The sequence below is a fragment of the Moschus berezovskii genome, chromosome 25, assembly GCF_049115385.1.
Source record: "Moschus berezovskii isolate FMDL1 chromosome 25, NW_MosBer_1.0, whole genome shotgun sequence".
Lineage (NCBI taxonomy): Eukaryota > Metazoa > Chordata > Mammalia > Artiodactyla > Moschidae > Moschus > Moschus berezovskii.
In genome coordinates this window covers 30383085-30400977 of record NC_142484.1, presented here as the reverse complement: position 1 = coordinate 30400977, position 17893 = coordinate 30383085, and the positions used below count along the sequence as shown (strand labels likewise).

The 17893-nt window shown below is 41.7% G+C and overlaps 1 protein-coding gene across 5 annotated transcripts in view; it reads left to right on the top strand.

The window, feature by feature from the left end:
* The window catches only part of PAK1 (p21 (RAC1) activated kinase 1), a 182271-nt gene that overhangs the window by 47802 nt on the left and 116576 nt on the right, over positions 1 to 17893 (top strand). The window lies entirely within an intron of this gene.

Sequence of the window (17893 nt, the reverse complement as noted above, 5' to 3'; positions counted from 1 at the left end):
CGCTTAGTCGTGTCTAACTTCTTGTGACCCCATGGACTGCAGCACGTCAGGCTTCCCTGTCCATCAACAATTCCTGGAACTTGCTCAAACTCATGTCCATTAGTTGGTGATGCCATCCAACCATCTCATCTGATGTCATCCCCTTCTCCTCCTGCCTTCAGTCTTTCCCAGCATCAGGGTGTTTTCCAGTGAGTCAGTTCTTTGCATCAGGTGGTCAAGGTACTGGAGCTTCAGCTTCAGCATCAGTCTTTCCAATGAATATTCAGGGTCGATTTTCTTTAGAATAGACTGGTTTGATCTCCTTGCAGTCCAAGGGACTCTTAAGAGTCTTCAGCACCACAGTTCAAAAACATCAATTCTTTGGCACTCAGCTTTCTTTGTAGTCCAACTCTCACATCTGTACTTGACTACTGGAAAAACCATAGCTTTGACTAGATGAACCTTTGTTGGCAAAGTAATGTCTCTTCTTTTTAATATGCTGTCTAGGTTGGTCACAGCTTTTCTTCCAAGGAGCAAGCATCTTTTAATTTCATGACTGCAGTCACCATCTGCAGTGATTTTGGAGACCCCCACAAATAAAATCTGTCAATGTTTCCATTGTTTCCCCATCTATTTGCTATGAAGTGATGAGACTGGATGCCCTGATCTTCATTTTTTGAATGTTGAGTTTTAAGCCAACTTTTTTTATCTCCTTTCTCACTTTCATCAAGAGGCTCTTTAGTTCTTCTTTGCTTTCTTCCATAAGGGTGGTGTCATCTGAGTATCTGAGGTTATTGATATTTCTCCCAGCAATCTTGATTCCAGCTTGTGCTTCATCCAGCCCGGCATTTTGCATGATGTGTTCTGCATAGAAGTTAAATAAACTGGGTGACAATAAACAGCCTTGTTGTATTCCTTTACCAATTTGGAACCAGTCCATTGTTCCATGTCCAGTTCTAACTGTGGCTTCTTGACCTGCATACAGATTCTCAGGACGCAGATCAGGTGGTCTAGTAATCCCATCTCTTTAAGAATTTTTCACAGTTTGTTGTGATCCACATAGTCAAGGGCTTTGGCATAGTCAATAAAGCAGAAGTAGATGTTTTTCTGTAATTCTCTTGCTTTTTCTGTGATCCAAAGGATATTGGCAATTTGATCTCTGGTTCCTCTGCCTTTTCTAAATCCAGCTTGAACATCTAGATGTTCGTGGTTCACATACTGTTAAAGCCTGGCTTGGAGAATTTTGAGCATTACTTTGCTAGCGTGTGAGATGAGTGCAATTGTGTGGTAGTTTGAACATTCTTTGACATTGCCTTTCTTTGGGATTGGAATGAAAACTGACCTTTTCCAGTCCTGTGGTCACTGCTGAGTTTTCCAAATTTGCTGGCATATTGAGTGCAACACTTTCACAGCACATCATCTTTTAGGATTGGAAATAGCTGAACTGGGATTCCATCACCTCCACTAGCTTTGTTCATAGTGATGCTTCCTAAGGCCCACTTGACTTCACCTTCCAGGATGTCTGGCTCTAGGTGAGTGATCACACCATCATGGTTATCTGGGTCATGAAGATCTTTTTTGTATAGTTCTTCTGTGTATTCTTGCCACCTCTTCCTAATTTCTTCTGCTGTTGTTAGGTCTGTACCATTTCTGTCCTTTCTTGTGCCCATCTTTGCATGAAATGTTCCCTTGGTATCTTTAATTTTCTTGAAGAGGTCTCTAGTCTTTCCCAGTCTATTTTTTCCCTCTATTTCTTTGCAGTGATTATTGAGGAAGGCTTTCTTATCTCTCCTTGCTATTCTTTGGAACTCTGCATTCAAATGGATATATCTTTCCTTTTCTCCTTTGCCTTTTGCTTCTCTTCTTTTCTCAGCTATTTGTAAGGCCTCCTCGGACAACCATTTTACCCTTTTGCATTTCTTTTTCTTGGGAATGGTCTTGATCACTGCTGCTGCTAAGTCACTTCAGTCGTGTCCAACTCTGTGAGACCCCGTAGATGGCAGCCCACCAGGCTCTGCCATCCCTGGGATTCTCCAGGCAAGAATACTGGAGTGGGTTGCCATTTCCTTCTCCAATGCATGAAAGTGAAAAGTGAAAGTGAAGTCGCTCAGTCGTGTCCGACTCTTTGCAACCCCATGGACTGCAGCCCACCAGGCTCCTCCATCTGTGCGATTTTCCAGGCAAGAGTACTGGAGTGGGTTGCCATTGCCTTCTCCTACTCCTGTACAATTCACGAACCTCCGTCCAGAGTTCTTTAGGCACTCTGTCTATCAGATCTAATCCCTTGCCTCTATTTGTCACTTCCACTATATAATCTTAAGTGATTTGATTTAGGTCATTCCTGAATGGTCCAGTGGTTTTCCCTACTTTCTTCAATTTAAGTCTGAATTTTAAAGGCGAATTTTTACGAACAAAGCTAGTGGAGGTGATGGAATCCCAATTGAGCTATTTCAAATCCTAAAGGATGATGCTGTTAAAGTGCTGCACTCAATACAATGTTAAATAAAAGTGGCAAGAGCAGATGTCCTTGTTTTGTTCCTGATCTTAGGGAGAAAGCATTCATTCAGTTTTTTACCAATTATGTATGATATTAGCTGTGGGTTTTTCATGAATACCTTCTATCAGATATAAGGAAATTTCCCTCTATTCTTAGTTTCTTGAGTGTTTTTATCATGAAAGAGTGTTGAGTTTTGTCAGATGCTTTTTCTTTATCAATAAGATGATCTTAATGGTTTTGTCATTTATTATATTAATATGGTGTATTGATTGATTGAAGTTTGGACATTAAACAAACCTTGCTACCTAGGATCATACTGTGTTTTATGACAAGTACTTATTGGGCACCAAGTACTTACCAAGCCTATATAAGTACATGGATTACTAAGATGTTGGGGCCATTCACTATATTTGAGGAGACAGAAAAATACACAGGCTTAAAGTTGAGAATGCAAGAGTGAGATAAAGACAGTACCTTGTGTTGATATGTGATAAAGTGAAAGTGAAGTCGCTCAGTCGGGTCCGACTTTTTGCGACCTCATGGACTGTAGCCTACCAGGCTCCTCTGTCCACGGGATTTTCCAGACAAGAGTACTGGAGTGGGCTACCATTTCCTTCTCCATGATATGTGATAAATACTTACCAAATGAACTCCACAGTGACCTTATTTTCAGGCCAGTGATTATACGGTTGTTTGTTTTCTTTTTGGCCTCACTGCATGGCTTGCGGACTCTTAGTTCCCCAACTAGGGGTTGAAACTGAGTTCCTGGCATTGGAAGCACAGAATCCTAACTACTGGATCACCAGGGAATTCCTGAGGGTTGGCATATTGTAACTCTTTTTGAGGTACATCCTTTTTCTTCTTCAGGTCTCAGCTTTATCACCTGTACATGGGTAAGTTGTACTTGGTGGCATTTAAGATCCCTTCTAGTTTTAACATAGTGTGAAGTTACTTGCTTTTTATAGGTTTTCCTTCACTTAAGTCTGTCTGAAGAGTTTGTTATTTTGATAAGTTTCAAGTGGCTAGGTAGTTAGGTGACTATTCTAGTTCTGAATGGTAAAAAGATTCTTTACTCCTTGTTAGTTGGCCTTTATCACACTCACATCTTGGAGAGATTATTTCCTTTCATACTGTTCCAAATTCTGGTGAAAAGGGATAACCCTTGTGAAAGGCTATGTTCCTAGGTAACATGTAAGTTTTATGAGAGGGAAAGGCCACTGGGAGCGTTTCAGGGCTCAGCTGTATGTGTAAGTTAAACATTAGGCTCATCAATGCATTGTATTTAGATTTCAGTTTCTCATCTATCAAATTGAAAAGAGAATATCACTTATTGTGTAATCTCACAGGCATCATACTAGTTGTAAATGATATCCTAGATGCATATAGAATTGTGTATAAATGTGAGTTATTTGCAGAAGTTGAGTTGCAAATAATGTGTGAAATAATGTGAATATAAACCGTAATGCAAATGATTCTCAATGTTGTAAATGATAATACAAATGGTAGCAAAACATTATAAAAATGTAGCAAAATATGCCTAAATAATAGACACATTTTAAACCCCTACTGTTCATAGCTGATCGCCAAAGAATTGATGCTTTTGAACTGTGGTACTGGAGAAGACTCTTGAAAATCCCTTGGACTGCAAGGAGATCCAACCAGTCCATTCTAAAGGAGATCAATCCTGGGTGTTCATTGGAAGGACTGATGCTAAAACTGAAACTCCAATACTTTGGCCACCTCATGCGACGAGTTGACTCACTGGAAAAGACTCTGATGCTGGGAGGGATTGGGGGCGGGAGGAGACGGGGACGACAGAGAATGAGATGGCTGGAAGGCATCACCGACTCGATGGACATGAGTTTGAGTGAACTCCGGGAATTGGTGATGGACAGGGAGGCCTGGCGTGCTGTGATTCATGGGGTCGCAAAGAGTCGGACATGACTGAGTGACTGAACTGAACTGAACTGTTCATGGCACTTTTGATATGTGCTTTAAGCATTATCTCTGCAACACTTTACAAAAACATTATTTCTCCAACACTTCACAGGAACTTTATCTCATTTGGTAGGTGAGGAAATTCCAGTTCAGAAGGATTAAATAATCAGCCCAAAGTGGCAGAGTATGGAATTGAAACTAGACCTAACTCTACATTTCATGGCTGTCTCATTATTGTTGATGTTCAGTTTGCTAACTTGGTCAAGATGGTGTCTGCCAGGCTTCTCCACTGTAAAGTTATAATTAAGTATAAGTATTTTATAGGAAGGTACTATGAAACAATATGAGTATGTTTTTCTTTGCCAAACAATGTATTTAATTATTTTTATCTGTTTGGACTCATAACTTCCTACTTTATTCAATGGGTAACAATCTCTTGCTGTATCATTATTTTGATGCTCAAATTCTGCCTGATTTGGCCAGTAGGAGCATCGTTCAGGTTTACTTCTATCTACTTTTGACATGTCCTATTTTGACCACTCCCTTTGTTTCTGACCCAGCAAGATATTCTAGACTCATTTGTGCTTTCTGTGCCCCAGCCCTGTAGTAATCCATTTCATCAAGGAGCCATAGTTTCTTTTACTGTTAAGTAGTGTTTGGAAGCCAAAGTCTGGCTGCTGGTATGCTTATTGTTATTGGGTTGGTGCTGCTCCCAGTCCCTGTCTGTGGATACAATGAGGAAATGAGGTTCCAGTTCCCTATGACAGACTCTTCACACTGTGTGGATGCCCTCCTCATTCTATGTAGGTTCCAACACGCTAAACCAGGCTGCTTCACCACTGGACTCCTTCACTTCGTTACTCTGGGCTCTGACATACTGTGTCCGGCACCCATCCCCACACCCAGTATGCACACCCTCCTTGCTGTTCTCAGTCTTCCACCCTGTCCCTTGTGTGGATGCCCTTCTCTCCTCCTTGAGCTCTGATTCTCCTTACTAGTCTTCCTCTCCCTTCTCCACTGCCCATTGTAGGCCGTTCTCACTCTGCTAAGGCTCTGGTCACAATGTTGGGTTGCCCTCATCATTTCTTAACTAAGTTGTCATAACACAGTAGATTCCTAACAGTCTTACTGCTGCTATCTTCCCTTACCTGACATACTTCTGCTACAGTGATCTTTCTAAAAAATGTCAAATGCCACAGCTCTGCTTAATAATAGTTCCCTTTGCTTGTAGAATAAATTTCAGTTTCCTTAGACTGACATTAAAGACTTCCCAAGACCAGGAGCTGACTGTGGCTCAGATCATGAACTCCTTATTGCCAAATTCAGACTTAAATTGAAGAAAGTAGGGAAAACCACTAGACCATTCAGATATGACCTAAATCAAATCCCCTATGATTATACAGTGGAAGTAAGAAATAGATTTAAGGGACTAGATCTGACAGAGTGTCTGATGAACTATGGACGGAGGTTCGTGGCATTGTACAGGAGACAGGGACCAAGACCATCCCCATGGAAAAGAAATGCAAAAAAGCAAAATGGCTGTCCGAGGAGGCCTTACAAATAGCTGTGAAAAGAAGAGAAGCAAACAGCAAAGGAGAAAAGGAAAGATATAAGCATCTGAATGCAGAGTTCCAAAGAATGGCAAGGAGAGATAGGAAAGCCTTCCTCAGTGATCAATGCAAAGAAATAGAGGAAGACAACAGAATAGGAAAAACAAGTGATCTCTTCAAGAAAGTTAGAGATCCCAAGGGAACATTTCATGCAAAGATGGGCTCGATAAAGAACAGAAATGGTATGGACCTAACAGAAGCAGAAGATATTAAGAAGAGGTGGCAAGAATACACAGAAGAACTGTACAAAAAAGATCTTCACGACCAAGATAATCACGATGGTGTGATCACTTACCTGGAGCCAGACATCTTGGAATGTGAAGTCAAGTGGGCCTTAGAGAGCATCACTACGAACAAAGCTAGTGGAGGTGATGGAATTCCAGTTGAGCTATTTCAAATCTTGAAAGATGATGCTGTGAAAGTGCTGCACTCAATATGCCAGCAAATTTGGAAAACTCAGCAGTGGCCACAGGACTGGAAAAGGTCAGTCTTCATTCCAATCCCAAAGAAAGGCAATGCCAAAGAATGCTCAAACTACCGCACAATTGCACTCATCTCACACGCTAGTAAAGTCATGCTCAAAATTCTCCAAGCCAGGCTTCAGCAATATGTGAACCATGAACTTCCAGATGTTTAAGCAGGTTTTAGAAAAGATAGAGGCACCAGAGATCAAATTGCCAACATCCACTGGATCATGGAGAAAGCAAGAGAGTTCCAGAAAAACATCTATTTCTGCTTCATTGACTATGCCAAAGCCTTTGACTGTGTGGATCACAATAAACTGTGGATGATTCTGAAAGAGATGGGAATACCAGACCACCTGACCTGCCTCTTGAGAAACCTGTATGCAGGTCAGGAAGCAAGAGTAAGAACTGGACATGGAACAACAGACTAGTTCCAAATAGGAAAAGGAGTACGTCAAGGTTGTATATTGTCACCCTGCTTATTTAACTTCTATGCAGAGTACATCATGAGGAACGCTGGGCTGGAAGAAGCACAAGCTGGAATCAAGATTGCCAGGAGAAATATCAATAACCTCAGATATGCAGATGACACCACCCTTATGGCAGAAAGTGAAGAGGAACTCAAAAGCTTCTTGATGAAAGTGAAAGAGGAGAGTGAAAAGGTTGGCTTGAAGCTCAACATTCAGAAAACAAAGATCATGGCATCTGGTCCCATCACTTCATGGGAAATAGATGGAAAAACAGTGGAGACAGTGTCAGACTTTACTTTTTTGGGCTCCAAAATCACCGCAGATGCTGATTGCAGCCATGAAATTAAAAGACGCTTACTCCTTGGAAGGAAAGTTATGGCCAACCTAGATAGTATATTAAAAAGCAGAGACATTACTTTGCCAACCAAGGTCCGTCTAGTCAAGGCTATGGTTTTTCCCGTGGTCATGTATGGATGTGAGAGTTGGACTGTGAAGAAAGCTGACTGACGAAGAGTTGATGCTTTTGAACTGTGGTGTTGGAGAAGACTCTTGCGAGTCCCTTGGACTGCAAGGAGATCCAACCAGTCCATTCTAAAGGAGATCACTCCTGGGTGTTCATTGGAAGGACTGATGCTAAAGCTGAAACTGCAATACTTTGGCCACCTCATGCGACAAGTTGACTCACTGGAAAAGACTGATGCTGGGAGGGATTGGGGGCGGGAGGAGATGGGGACGACAGAGAATGAGATGGATGGAAGGCATCACCGACTCGATGGATATGAGTTTGGGTGGACTCCGGGAGTTGGTGATGGATAGGGAGGCCTGGTGTGCTGTGATTCATGGGGTCGCAAAGAGTCGGACATGACTGAGCGACTGAACTGAACTGAACTGAAGATCTGACCCAAATGTACCTTTCCTGCCTCAGTTCAGTTCAGTTCAGTCGCTCAGTCGTGTCCGACTCTCTGCGACCCCATGAATCACAACATGCCAGGCCTCCCTGTCCATCACCAACTCCCGGAGTTCACTCAAACTCATGTCCACAGAGTCGGTGATGCCATCCAGCCATCTCATTCTCCGTCGTCCCCTTCTCCTCCCGCCCCCAACCTTTCTCAGCATCAGAGTCTTTTCCAGTGAGTCAACTCGTCGCATGAGGTGGCCAAAGTATTGCAGTTTCAGCTTTAGCATCAGTCCTTCCAATGAACACCCAGGATTGATCTCCTTTAGAATGGACTGTTTGGATCTCCTTTGCCTCATTTCTTATTAATTCTTCTGTGTACCGTGCACTCCAGTCATGTTCCCTGGCCATTCCTTAGACAAACCTCAGTACCTTTACTCTTTCATTTTGCCTTTGCCTTCTCCTCTATCTGGTCTAGCCAACTCCTTTTTCCACTATCTGACAAGATCCCTTGTGGTCCTAGTTTAGACATCTGGTGTGGCATGTCAGAGTCTGACTACAGTGTGGTGGGGATTTCCAAGGGGAGGTATTACCTGGTGAAGCCTCTCTGACCTTCATAGTAAAAATTAATCCCTTTTGTTCTTCTGATGTAGTGCTTCCTTCTTTCTGTTTTCATGATTAACTTTTATCTGTTATCTCTGGTTTATTGGGTGGTCCTTGAAAGCACCTGATGGAACTTGTTGAGGTAGTGAATTCTGAGTTGTGAGCCTTTTTTTGTTTTAATTTTATTGAAGTATAGTTGATTTACAATGTTGTGTTTATTTTCTGCTTTAAAGCAAGTGACTCAGTTATACATATATATATATGTATTCTTTTTCATATTCTTTTCCTATATGATTTATCATAGGGTTTGACTATAGTTCCCTGTTCTGTACAGTAGGATTTTGTTGTTTATCCCTCCTGTATATAAGAGTTTTCATCTGCTAATCCCAAACTCCCAACTTTTCCCTCTGCATTCCCCCAGCATCCACAAGTCTGTTCTCTATATTTGTGAATCTGTTTTTGTTTTGTACATATGTTTGTTTTGTATTTTAGATTACACATATAAGTGATATCCTGTGGTGATTGTCTTTCTCTTTCTGACTTCACTTAGCATGATAATCTCTAGGTCCATCCACATTGCTGAAAATGGCATGATTTCATTCTTTTTAATGGCTGAGTAATATTCCATTGCATGCACGCATGCACACACACGTCACATTTTCTTTATCCATTCATCTGTCAGGGGACATTTAGATTGTCTCCATGTTTGGCTATTATAAATAGTGCTGCTGTACATATAGGGAGAAGAAAATGGCAGCCCACTCTAGTACTCTTGCCTAGAAAATTCCATGGATGGAGGAGCCTGGTGCAGGCTACTGTCCATGGGGTCCTCGCAAAGAGTCGGACACTACTGAGCGACTTCACTTTCACTTTCACATATAGGGGTGCATGTATCTTTTTAAATTATAGTTTTGTCTGGGTTTATCTCCAGGAATGGGATTGCTGGATCATATGGCAGCAGTGAATCTGTTGTTTTTATTTAAAATATGTTTATAGACATTGTGAGGTCCAGAAGGCTGACTACAGGAAGGAGTTTGGACTGTGGCACAGCTGGGTCAGATGCCTGCTCTATACCAGGGATCCTTCTGATAAAATTATGTATTTACACTGTTTTCCTCTTTTGTAAATTCAAAATATGTTCTTTAAAATGATTTTTTAATGCTGTCATTCCAAATAAAAGAATTTGCTGGCTATACATATATGGGTTTTTAAAACTGCAAATAATAGCAGCTACATTACAGCCAAAAAAATCTCTACCCCAAACTCTATGAAGGACAGTATAATGACATTGTGTGTCTACTGAAAGCCTGTTTACCATTCAGTCTGTCTCCAGAGAGGCATTTAGGAGGAAATATCAGCACAGGAGAGTTTTAGACTTTCTTAATGACTTGGCTTTTCTTTTCTGCTCTAAGTTTTAATTGTCTCATTTCAAAGCCTAAGCTCTTTCCATGCTTCATAATCATAGCAATGAATGGTAAAAATAAATATTTAAACTAATTGGTTCATAGATGATCAGTTTCATACACAGACTAAACAGTGCAGCACTTTGCCAAAAATAAGTGTAGGATTGCTTAAACGTTGTGTATTAGCAGTAGTTCTTTGTAATTGGGTTCAGTGGTATATTTTGCACTACCTGGAATTACAGTTTTTAATCTGTCAGTAAATGAAATGTGCTTTACCTTCCAAAAATAGATAGTTTACTTTTGAGATTTTTCAGTCTAAAATAATTTCAAAATTGATGTCAGAACATTTTCTAATACTATACATATTCAATATTTAGCTGATCCTATTGAGGTATTGATTCCACAGAATTTGCTATCAAGCTGTACTTACTTACAAGGCTAACTTCGTTTGATTTGGCCTGAGAGATGGTGAAATGTGCTCAACTCAAGATTATCACTGTTCTATCTGTCTAGAGGTAACTGAGATTAAAGAAACATAAAAGCTTTTATTCTGCGGTGTTGGGGAAGCAGAATGGGAAGATCTTTAGGATGTGATGGACTGATATTTACTAATATTTACTAGGTTTGTAGTCTTTGTCAAGTGTTAAGCTTTCTGTGCCTTATTTTTCTGATCTGTAAAATGAGGATGATAAAGCCAATTTTTTAGAGCTGTTACAATAAATATGTTTCTTTATTTCAAAATCAGGGCAGACTGATTTTCACTTTGTCAGTGACAAGTGGGATCCCAGTCATCAACCTAAGAATTGTCTCTGGCCAAGTGTATCATTTCACACTTCCCAAATCACTTCTACTTATATTTTCTTCTATAATCTTCACAGTGTGTTCTGAGAGGAAAAGACTGTGTGGTGGTTTCCACTTGAAAATAATGAGGAAACTGATGCTCAGAGAAATTAAGTAGATTGTCTGGGGACCACGATTTCCAAGTCCCAGTTTAGGACATCTTCTTTTGTGCACTGACCAGTCCTTGGACAGAGAAGGCAATGGCAAGCCACTCTAGTACTATTGCCTAGAAAATCCCATGGATGGAGGAGCCTGGTAGGCTGCAGTCCGTGGGGTCGCTAAGGGTCGGACACGACTGAGCGACTTCACTTTCACACATTGGAGAAGGAAATGGCAACCCACTCCTGTGTTCTTGCCTGGAGAATCCCAGGGATGGGGGAGCCTGGTGGGCTTCCATCTATGGGGTGACACAGAGTCAGACACGACTGAAGTGACTTAGCAGCAGCAGCAGCAGTCCTTGGAAAGGGTAGTGTGGTGAAATAGTCCTGAATTGAAAGTCAAGAACATCCTGATTATAGTCTTAGCTAGGAGAATTTGGGAAATTTCTACAAAAATGCTGACTGTTGTGCCTAACTTACTTTGATTTGTTTATTCAGCAGACAATTATCAAACATTTACCATGCTATACACTGTGGTATGCCTGGTTCCTTCCCTAAGGCTCCTTACACTTCACTATGGATAGTACATTGTCTGTATGAATGAGAAGAGCTATAACAAGTATGTGTGTGTGTGTTTGGTGGCTTTGAGGGGTGGTGGCCCTGGTGGTGGTTAGCAGTGCAGGAGAGATGGCTTTGGGACTGGGCTTTGCTTGTGAGGAGAAATCTCTCAGGGTTGTGTTGCAAGAATTAAATCGGATGATGTGTATGATTGTGTTTTGTTGATTGTCAAGAACTGCATAAATATTAGAAATTGTCATACCTTATAGAACAGGGAGGGAATCCCCAACCCCTGGGCCACAGATTGTAAGTCTGTGGGCTATTAGGAACCAGGCCACATAGCAGGAAGTGAGTGGCATGTGAATGAGCAAAGCTTCATCTGTATTTACAGTCACTCCCCATTGCTCACATTATTGTCTGAGCTTCACCTTCTGTCAGATCAGGCATTAGGTTCTCATAGGAGCCCAGACCCTACTGTACTTGAATCATCCTGAAACCATATCCTCCCTCTCCCCACCCCTGTCTGTGGAAAAACTGTCTTCCACAAAAGTGGTCTCTAGTGCCAAAAGGACTTTCCTGGTGGCTCAGATGGTAAAGAATCTGCCTGCAATGCAGGAGACCTGGGTTCAGTCCCTGCATTGGGAAGATCCCCTGCAGGAGGGCACGGCAACATTCCAGTATTCTTGACTGGAGAATCCTCATGGACAGAGAAGTCTGGTGGGCTACAGTCCATGGGGTCGCAAAGAGTTGGATACGACTGAGCAACTAAGCACAGCACACAGTGCCAAAAAGGTGAAAGACAACTGTTACATAGGGTACTTCTTTTCTAAAGCCTTGACTGACCTCGTGGAACACTATGGTTGGTGTCTAAGCTTAATTAAGAAGAAAATTTTCAGTGGCAAGTAGGATTGGGAGCTCATTAAAGAAAAATCCATGTCTTAAAGTGTTTTAAGTCTAGGAGTCCTTCAGTTGGAATATACCTTTTATCTTTTGCTTTGATGACGTGGTGGACCTTCAAACTGCTTTGAGTTTATAGAGAACTTATATATAATCATCTTTTTAAAGAAGCACTTGTGCTCCTGCAGCATTTTAAATATTTAGGAGAGAGATTTAAGGCAGCCTTGGAAACAAGAATATATCCTGGGATATAAGAGGAATCAGAGCAAGACAGAAATTGGATGGCTGTGCCAGAAGATACATTATATTTTTATTTTTTAGTTTTGTTTGGATTTGGTTGATAATAATTGTTGAGAACCTTTTATGTATGAGGCTTTAAGTACAGAGGGAACAGAAATGAGTGAATGAAGCATTTCCTTACTGATGAGACTTATATTCTGGCTGGAGATACACAATGCCTATGGTAAATAGATGAGAGGAGTTTCCATGAAGTGCTCTAATATCCTAAGAGGGGAGGACCTACCGAAACTTTTGGGCAGGACTGCCTCAGAGAGGGCCAGTTAGAGGACACCTGAAGATTAAGAGTTTTCCAGGAAGCAAAGGGAGATAAGATCATTCCAGTCAGAAATAACAGCATGAACAAAGGCATGAAGGCTTAGGGTACTATCTGGTACTTAAAGCATTCAGTTCCGTTCCGTTCAGTCGCTCAGTCATGTCTGACTCTTTGCGACCCTGGGGACTGTAGCCTGCCAGGCTTCTCTGTCCATGGGATTCTCCAGGCAAGAATACTGGAGTGGGTTACCATTTCCTTCTCCAGGGGATCTTCCCGACCCAGGGATCGAACCCGGGTCTCCCGCATTGGAGGCAGACGCTTTAACCTCTGGGCCACCAGGGAAGCCCAAAGCATTCAGTAGATACACATAAATCTGAGACTTTTGGTTCAAGATGGTGGAGTAGAAGGACATGTGCTTATCTCTTACTGCGAGAGCACCAGAATCACAACTGTTGAATCCGCCAATAAAAGACACCTCACATCCAAAGTCAAAGAAGAAGCTGCAGCAAGATGGTAGGAGGGGCGCGATCATGATAAAATCAAATCCCATATCACCAGGTGGGTAACCCACAAACTGAAGAACAATAATACCGAAGAAGTTCTCCTACTGTTGTGAATGTTCTGAACTCCATGTCAGGCTTCTCAGCCTGGGGATCTGACAAAAGGCCTGGGAATCGCTAGGGTATCTGACCTAGAAGGTCAGCAGGATTTGATTACAGGACTTCCACAGGACTGGGGAAAGCAGAGACTCCAGTCTTGGAGGGCATAAACAAATCTTGTGCATGCCAAGACCCAGAGGAAAGGAGCAGTATCCCATAGGAGACTGAACCAAAACTACCTGCTAGTGTTGGAGGGTCTCCTGTGGAGGCGTGGCTTGGTGGGGGCTCACCACAGGGTTAGGGCTTCAGCCTATCAATTTTGGAGGTGGGGGAGGGAGCACAATTCAGTCATAATAATATATTAACATACTTTTAGTAAATTGGGATAAGTGGGCAGATTGCTCTGAGGGCCATAAGTAGAATGACTAACTGTTTGAGGGATTCTGGAAAACCTTTCTAGAGGTGGTGACATTTGAACAGAGTTCAAAAGGATAAGCCAGAGGGGAAAATTATGGGAGAGTAGTTTGTTACTGCATTCTCCCAGCTGAGAGGTTGATTGGAGGAACTAATACCTTAAATGTTATCCATTTCATTCTTGGATACCTCTGATTATTATAATGTTCTTATATTGATACGAAATAGACTGTCTACTTGGTAGAGAAGACAACGTGATTTTTATGACATATGACAAGATAATCACTCTTGGGCAGTCACTTCTTTAGGCCAATCCTAAGATTACATCCACATTTCTTTTCTGGCCTTCATTGTTCTTTCTAGTTTCTTCCTGACTGGTCTTTCCAGTTTCATTTATTCATTCAGCCATTACTTAACCATTCTTCTACTGTGTGCACGGAATAGTTACTAGGTCTGAAGATAAAGGAAAAGTTTTTGCTTGTGGGGCATTTATTCTGTTGGTGGGAGTCAACCAATAAGCAAATAAATATGTCAGTTGATGTTAAGTGCTGTGCATACAAATAAAGGAGGGTAGGAGGGAATAAAGAGTGCAGAGATGGGGTGAAGAGATGTTTCTGTTGTTTTATAAAGAGTAGTCAGGGAAGACCTCTGATTAAGTGATATTTGAGTAGAGATCTGAAGGAGCTGAGTCATGTGGATATCTGGGGAGAAATATTTTTAGACAGGTGACCAAAGGTACCAAGATCCAGAGGTGGGAGTGTATATATCCTGTTGGTAGAAGCCATTATACCTGGAGCAGAGTGAGTGAGGGAGGGAGAAGGAGACTAGGTCAGAGGTACAGCAGAGTAAGATGAGGGGTGAAGGAGGAGGACAGAAGTAAGATCATGTATGGCTTTGTGGGTTTTCATAAGGACTTTCTTTTACACTGAGTGATTTGGAAAAGCCACTGGAAGGTTTTGAGCAGAAGAGAGTGATGTGGTCTGAGATTTACATTGTAAGAGGATCATTTTGGAAGGCAAGAGTAGATCTGTTAAGAGTCTACTGCAATACTCTAAGCCAGAGTTTCTCCACAGCGGCACTATTAACATTCTGGGTCAGATAATTTTTTGTTATGAGGGACTTTCCTGTGCATTATAGTGTAATTAGAGGCATTCTTGACCTCTACCTGTTACATGCCAGTAGTCCCTCCCCAGTTGTTTCAACACAAATTTCTCTAGACATGGCCAAATTTCTCCTCCTAGCCTTGAAATACTGAGTACCACTATCTCTGAGTCAGGAAGATCCTCTAGAATAGGAAATGGAACCCCACTCCAGTATTCTAGCCTGGAAAATTCTATTGGCAGAGGAGCCGGCTACAGTCCATGGGACTGCAAAGAGTTGGTCATGACTGAGCAACTGAGCACACACACATACATGCTTATACACTATTCTAGGTAAAAGTTGCTGATGGTGTGGACCAAGGTGGTAGCAGTAAAGTAAAGGTGATGAGAAGTGATTGGATTATAGATCTATATTGAAGGTACAGTTGTTGGAATTTGCTGGTGGCCTTGATATGAAGGTGATAGGAAAAGTGGAGTCAAAGATGAATCAGATTTTTTGGATTGAGTAACTGGAAAAGTTGAATTACCATTTGTTGAAAGGGGGACAAGTGAAGAAACAACAGATTTTTGGATCTGTTAAGTCTGTCTGTCAGTGACACGTTTGTCTTCTGTTGTCTTTATAAATGCTCTGTCTTTGAAGGTAGGAAATAGGTCTCCTCATGTTTTCATCCTTTGTGACTGCACTGAATCTAGCATATGGAACAAATTCAGAAAATGGTGAATGAATAATGAGATTATTTACTGTTTCCTTGAATGTCTAGATTATTTACTATTCCTAAATAGACTCATGTTTTTTCATTCTTTGGGCCTTTGCTTTTGTGGTTCCCTCAAGATGACTCCCTGTCCTCATCCTTATTCTCAGTACCTTTATCTGTGAAAACTCTACTCCTAAAACCCAGTGCAAATACTCCCTCCTCTACAAAACTTCGAGCTCTACAGATGTAATTGATGTCTTCTTTCTCTGTACATTTTTTTGCCTTGTTTGAACTTCAAGTACATTTTGATTTAGTTAGTTGCTTTGGAACTGATAGCCACTGAATAGATTTTTGCCTTCCCCTGCTCTTTCCATCCCTCCATTGCTTATTTCTTTTCTTGAAATATTTTGGTAAGCTATTATTGTTTGCTTATTTATTTTATACTCTGCCTCACTTCATAGTCCTTAATAGACAATTGGCTCTGCCATCTAATTACAAGAAAGCATGGTATATTAGATGACTTTTAAGAGAACCAAAATCATCATCATTGACTGACATCCTCTTATGTTTAACTGGTAATATCAGAGATTGGAGGAGGTCTTGGAGGAGGTCGCCATTAACTCCACCATAGAGCTGCCAGGACTTACACAGGACTGGGGAAACAGACTCTTGGAGGGTACAAACAAACCTTGTGTGCACCAGGACCTCAGAGAAAGGAGCAGTGATCCCACAAAAGACTGACCCAGACTTGCCCCTGAGTGTCCAGGAGTCTCCAGCAAGGCGTGGGTCGGCGGTGGCCTGCTGCAGGGTCAGCGGCACTGATGCAGCAGTGCATGCATGATACCTTTTGAAGGAGGTTGCCATTATCTTCATTACCTCCATCATAGTTTGGCCTCAGGTCAAATAACAGGGAGGGAACACAGCCCTGCCCATCAAGAGAAAATTAAAGTTTTACTGAGCATGGGCCCACCCATCAGAACAAGACCCAGTTTCCCCCTCAGTCAGTCTCTCCCATCAGGAAACTTCCATTAGCTTCTTATCCTTATCCCTCAGAGGGCAGACAGAATGAAAACCACAATCACAGAAAACTAACCAAACTGATCACACGGACCACAGCCTTGTCTAACTCAGTGAAACTATGAGCCATGCTGTGTAGGGCCACCCAAGACGGACAGGTCATTCTAGAGAGTCCTGACAAAATGTGGTCCATGGGAGAAGGGAATGGCAAACCACTTCAGTATTCTTGCCTTGAGAACCCCATGAACCATATGAAAAGGCAAAAAGACAGGACACTGAAAGATGATCTCTCCAGGTCAGTAGGTGCCCCATATGCTACTGGAGGAGACAGGAGAAATAAATGAAGAGACAGAGCCAAAGCAAAAACAACACTTAGTTGTGGATGTGACTGGTGATGGAAGTAAAGTCTGATGCTGTAAAGAGCAATATTGCATAGGAACCTGGAATGTTAGGCCCATGAATCAAGGCAGATTGGAAGTGGCCAAACAGGAAATGGCAAGTGAACATTGACATTTTAGGAATAAGTGAACTAAAATGGACTGGAATGGGTGAATTTAACTAAGATGACCATTATATCTACTACTGTGGGCAAGAATCTCTTAGAATACATGGAGTAACCCTCATAGTCAACAAGAGAGTCCAAAATGCAGTACCTGGATGCAATCTCATAAATGAGAGAATGACCTCTGTTTGTTTCCAAAGCAAACCATTCAATGTCACAGTAATCCAAGTCTATGCCCTGACCAGTAGTGCTGAAGAAGCTGAAGTTGAATGGTTCTGTGAAGACCTACAAGACCTTCTAGAACTAACATCCCCAAAAGATGTCCTTTTCTTTATAGGGGACTGGAATGCAAAGGTAAGAAGTCAAGAGATACCCGAAGTAACTGGCAAATTTGGCTGTGGAGTACAAAACAAAGCAGGTCAAAGGCTAACGGAGTTTTGCTGAGAATGCACTAGTCATAGCAAACAGCTGCTTCCAGCAACATAAGAGAAGACTCTACACATGGACATCACCAGATGGTCAATACCTAAGTCAGGTTGATTATATTCTTTGCAGCCAAAGATGGAGAAGCTCTATACAGTCAGCAAATGGCTCAGATCATGAACTCCTTATTGCCAAATTCAGACTTAAATTGAAGAAAGTAGGGAAAACCACTAGGTCATTCAGGTATGACCTAAATCAAATCCCTTATGATTATACAGTGGCAGTGATGAATAGATTCAATGGATTAGATCTGAAAGAGTGCCTGAAGAACTATGGAC